Consider the following 6,059-nt stretch of genomic DNA (forward strand, 5'->3'; position numbering starts at 1 on the left):
ATGGCCTCTCCTCAAATCGGACCTATATAGTATATATATAGAATGAAATTTTCTTTCTACAGCGGAGTGTGCGCTGATATGAAACTTCCTGGCAGATTAAAACTGTGTGCCGGACCGAGACTCGAACTCGGGACCTTTGCCTTTCGCGGGCAAGTGCTCCACTATCTACTCCGCTGCACAGTGAAAGTATTCTGGAAACATCCCCCAGTCTGTGGCTAAGCCATATCTCCGCAATATCCTTTCTTTCAGGAGCGCAAGGTTCGCAGGAGAGCTTCTATAAAGTTTGGAAGATAGGAGGCGAGGTACTGGTAGAAGTACAGCTGTGAGGACGGGGCGTGAGTCGTGCTTGGGTAGCTCAGTTGCCCGCGAAAGGCAAAGGTCCCGAGTCTCGGTCCGGCACACAGTTTTAATCTGCCAGGAAATTTCATAGTATATATATATGTAGTACCTGATCAGGGTCGACATCTTTGGTCGTGAACCGTTTTTCGATCTTGAGGATGGGTCGCATTGTCGAATCTTTTATTACAGTTACTGTATAGAAACTTCTAAAGTACCAGAGATTACTGCGTATTAGGTGTAACAAAAGCATAGGGCTATAGATAGAGATGTGATGAAGGAAACGCGTTTGGGTGTTAACGGGATAATGTGTCAGGTGTTCAATGACTGCCATAGCAGAATAATATCCAATGATCTTACACAAAACCTAAAGAAATTCTGGTCGTATGAAAACGCTATTAGTGGCACCAAAGTTAATGTCCAGTCCCTGACGAATGAGACAGGAATCGAAACTATGGATAACAAAGCAAAAGCTGAAGTGGTTAACACCGTTTTAAAAAGTTCCCTTACAAAGGAAAGCCGAGGATAACTGCCCCAATTTAATCCCTGTACCACCGAAAAGGTGAGAGAAGTAAGTATTGGTACTAGTGATTTTGAGAAACAGTTGAAATAGTTAAAAGTGAACAAAATTCCAGGGCCGAATGAAATCTCTATCAAATTCTTTACTGTATTGACGGCCCTTCTAATTATAATTTATTGTAGATTCTGTGTACAAAAAACCGTACCCAGTTCTTGGAAGGAAGCACATGTCACACCCATCTACAAGATGGGTAGTGGTAGTGATCCTTGACATCGATTTGTTGTAGAATCTTAGAGCATATTTTGAGCTCAAAAATAATGATGTATTTCAAAGAGAAAGACCTCCTCCATGCTAACCAGCATGGATTCAGAAAACATCGACCATGTGAAATACTAATCGCACTTTTCGTACATGACGTACTGATAGATTTGGATTGAGGCAGTGAGGTACATGCAGTATTTTTTGAGTCCCTAAAAGCATTTGAATCAATACTGCACCTACACTTATTGTTAAAAGTACGATCATATGGGGTATCAATCGAAATTTGTGACTGGATTTGATAGGGACGACGTATCATATTATCTTGGACGGAGAGTAATCGTCAGATGTAGAAGTAACTTGGGTGTGTCCCACGGTAGGGTGTTGAGACCCTTTCTGTTGATGTTGTATGTTGATAACCTTGTGGACAATAATAGTAGTAACATCAGGATTTTTCCAGATGATGCATTTATCTGTAATGAAGTTCTGTCTGAAGAAATGTACGTAAATATTCAGTCAGCTATTGATAAGATTTCAAAGTGGTTCAAAGATTGGCAGCTTGCTTTAAGTGATCAGAAATGTAAAATTGTACACTTCACAAAACGGAAAACCATAGAAACCGATGATAATAATATCAGTGAGTCACTGTCGGAATCGAACAACTCGTACAAATACCTGTACCTTACACTTTGTAGGGATATGAAACGAAAAGATCACATAGGCTATGTCGTGGGTAAAATAGGGGGTACAGATCGGTTTATTGGTAGAATACTGGGAAAGTGCAATCAGTCTACAAAGAAAGTGCCGACAACTCACGGATGCTTCCGATTCTAGAATGTTGCTCAAGTGTGTTGCACCCGCACCAAATAGGACTGACAGCGGATGCTGAACGTATACAGAGAAGGGCAGCACGAATGTGGAGCCATACCAACCGCCATGTGCGATCTCAATTCGCCCAAGCGATAAATGCGTGAGAGCATAGACCTACAGTTCATTCAGCCGTGCAGGATCGTGCAGTCACATCACCTATGTTGTGTTGCGAAAATGCCTTCTCTGTCACAAACAAGAGTGCTTACGAACAGATGCTACGACCTCAGGAACACCACGACCTGTGAGCATGCTCATCATTGTTGTTGTTTCCCTTGATGCGGCAGTAGAGAGAGAAGAGCCGGCAGTGGTGTACCCAGCAAGAACTGAGGATCGGGCGTCGTGGTAGGTGGTGGCAATTGGTACACGTTAAAATCTCCTCTGGTTCGCATAGATCATGATAAGGATAGCAGATGTCGTATCTGTGATGTGTCATGATCAGTGACTGTGCCCTAATATTGAGGTCTGAATTTGTGGAAGATAACACAAGACCAAATGTAGGCCATGCCTTTCTGAATGCAGAAGGTGTGCGATTGTTGTCTTGTACAGTATGTTTTCCAAACTTACCATCCACGGAAAATATCTGGTCACGGGTTACTGACAGGCTGGCACGGAAAGAAAAACGGAAAAAGTCACTAATACGAATGAACTCTGGAACAGAGTAGATACTGCACGGGGTGACGATTCGATTACCGACCAGTCTACAGCTGTTGTTAATGCCGGAGATGGCAGCTCTGTGCACTAACTGTATACCCTGACATCACCTACAAATTTTGATCTTGTATTACTCATACTCCCATATGGGGCCCCGTGAAGGTCAGAGGCTCGACAGAGTAGATGGACTCTTAGGGGACACCATAGCTGCGCAGCGCAGTGCTCGCTCAGTGAGTGCGCCAAACTTGCGCCGCATGAACATGGAGGACGATAGCGTTTCATGCAGCAGGTATACACTTAGGTGAGATAGCTATATGGACTCGTGCTGGTGGCAGTAGTACTGCGTTCACAAGGTATAAAAGGGCAGTGCATTGGCGAAGCTATCATTTCTACTCAGGTGATTCTTGTAAAACGGTTTGTGATGTGAGTATAGCCACACGAAGGGAATTAACAGACTTTGAACACGGGATGCTAGTTGGAGCTAGACGCGTGGATCATTCCATTTCGGAAATAACACTTCAATATTCCGATATCCACAGTGTCGAGAGGGTGCCGAGAACACCAGATTTCAGGCATTACCTCCCAGCACTAGACAACGCAGTGCCCGACGGCTTTCGCTTCACGACCGAGAGCAGCGGCGATTGCGTAGAGTTGTCGGTGCTAACAGACAAGCGACACTGCGTGAAATGACCGCAGAGCGTGGGATGTACGACGAACGTGTCCCATAGGATAGTGCGCCGAAATGTGCCGTTAATGGGCTGTGGCAGCAGATTACCGACGCGAGTGCCTTTGCTAACAACACGACGTCGTCTGCAGCACCTATCGTGACCATATTGGCTGGACCCTAGACAACTGGAAATCCGCGGCCTAGTCAAATGAGTCCCAATTTCAGTTGGTAACACCTAATGGTAGGGTTCAAATGTGGTACAGACCCCGCAAAGCAATGGACCCAAGTTGTCTACAAGGCACTGTGCAAGTTGGTGGTGACTCCATAATTGTGTTGGCTATGTTTACGTGTAATGGACTGGGTCCTCTGGTCGAACTGAACCGATCATTGACTGAAAATGGGTATTTTAGGGTACTTAGAGACAATCCTTATCCATTCATACTCCCAAACAAGAATGTGCCATGTCACTGGGCCACAATTACTAGCAATTGCTTTTAAGAACATCCTGGACAATTCGCCCGACATGAACTCCGTCGAACATATATGGACGTAATACTCGTTTATCATCTGCATTTCTTCTTGGTGTAGCAATTTTAATGGCCAGTAGTGTATTATTTTAGAAGCAGCATTCCACGGCACTAACATCAGTTGCAAATGGCTCTGAGCACTATGGGACAACTTCTGAGGTTATCAGTCCCCTAGAACTTAGAACTACTTAAACCTAACTAACGTAAGGACATCACACACATCCATGCCCAAGGCAGGATTCGAACCTGCGACCGTAGCGGTCGCGCGGTTCCAGACTGTAGCGCCTAGAACCGCTCGGCCATCCCGGCCGGCCTCAGTTGCAGTTACTATTATGGTGAACTAGCTCAGTTTTGTTCTTCTTGGCCATCTGTTATTTGTTTGCTGTTGCTTTGTTTGACGTGCTGACAGAAAAAAAAAATGGAAACGTAACAAGACTTACGAGGTAGTACAAACAGATAAATCGAATACTCGGATAGAACAGCGACAAGAATTGCACTATCTTTGCAGAAATAATGAAAGAACAGAAAGGAGTCAGGTTCGTGCACAAAATCCTGCTCCGGAAACCCTTTCGCAATTATGGTCCGCTATAGAGGCAGCACGGTTCAATATTCTTGGAGGAGACTTTCAAAGACTTGTTGAGTCCATTTGCAGTCGAGTTGCTGCACTAAGCCGAGCAAAAGAAGGTCCGACACGATTATAGGAGGTATGGCATTACTTTCGCCACCTCTGTTATGGGCGACCACTCAGCTCACAAATGATTCATCGTCAAATCAATCGTCACTGTAATAGGACTGTTTGATAACTACCTTGCTTGTCACACGGTTACTCTCTTTGGTCGCGTCTTGGATTTGTCTCTCCGCTACTCTGGGTCTTGTCGTAGTCATTATGGCGAAGGCTTTGCTTAGCGTCTCGTTGTCCTCTAACTTGTTTGTCCTTGTCCTTGTCTGTTGTGTTTTCCTCAGTATGTCTGTCGCGTTTCACTCGCCTAAATTTAGTCTGGCGTACTCTTTCGCAGGCGGGTCTCTCATCTAAAGCTTTCCTCCGTTTCTTCATTTCGTCTGGAGCACCGACGTGTGCACCGAAATCCTGTTATGCACGTTTATAACAGTATTATATGCAGAGAAACCAAAATTGAGTTGTTTGCTGCGCTTCCTGAAGTTTCATTTCCAATGGCCAGTAGTTTGTACTACGTAAGTCACAGTTGTTTTTCAGCTTTTCTTGCCGTTCCAGTTACTTGTTAAGAAGAAATCTCGTGGAGGGGGGACGGGGAGGATGGGAGGGAAGTATCACACTGTGAGTGGCAGCGTCCTTTATCAGCTGGAATTATTCAAATTTACCGTTATTCCCGTCGCATTTATAGGAATTTTTACCCAAGTTCTCTCCATGATACATAACTCCACTCATTTCTGTTCTTTCATTATTTCTGCAAAGATAGTGCAATTCTTGTCGCTGTTCTATCCGAGTATTCGATTTATCTGGGTGTACTACCTTGTATGTCTTGTTACGTTTCCATCTTTTTTTTCTGTCAGCACGTCAAACAAAGCAACAGCAAACAAATAACAGATGGCCAAGAAGAACAAAACTGAGCTAGTTCACCATAATAGTAACTGCAACTGAGGCCGGCCGGGGTGGCCGAGCGGTTCTAGGCGCTGCAGTCTGGAACCGCGCGACCGCTACGGTCGCAGGTTCGAATCCTGCCTTGGGCATGGATGTGTGTGATGTCCTTAGGTTAGTTAGGTTTAAGTAGTTATAAGTTCTAAGGGACTGATAACCTCAGAAGTTGTCCCATAGTGCTCAGAGCCATTTGCAACTGATATTAATTTTGTGGAATGCTGCTTGTAAAATACGAGATACACTACTGGCCATTAAAATTGCTACACCAAGAAGAAATGCAGATGATAAACGGGTATTCATTGGACAAATATATTATACTAGAGCTGTACATGCCATTACATTTCCATGCAATTTGGGTGCATTGCTCCTCAGAAATCAGTACCCAGAACAACCACCTCTGGTCGTAATAACGGCCTTGATACGCCTGGGCATTGAGTCAGAGCTTGTATGGCGTGTACAGGTACAGCTGCCCATGCAGATTCACCACGATACCACAGTTCATCAAGAGTAGTGACTGACGTAATGTGACGAGCCAGTTGCTCGGCCACCATTGACCATACGTTTTGAATTGGTGAGAGATCTGGAGAATGTGCTGGCCAGGGCAGCAGTCGAACA

This window comes from Schistocerca cancellata, chromosome 9 (genome assembly GCF_023864275.1).
Source record: "Schistocerca cancellata isolate TAMUIC-IGC-003103 chromosome 9, iqSchCanc2.1, whole genome shotgun sequence".
Lineage (NCBI taxonomy): Eukaryota > Metazoa > Arthropoda > Insecta > Orthoptera > Acrididae > Schistocerca > Schistocerca cancellata.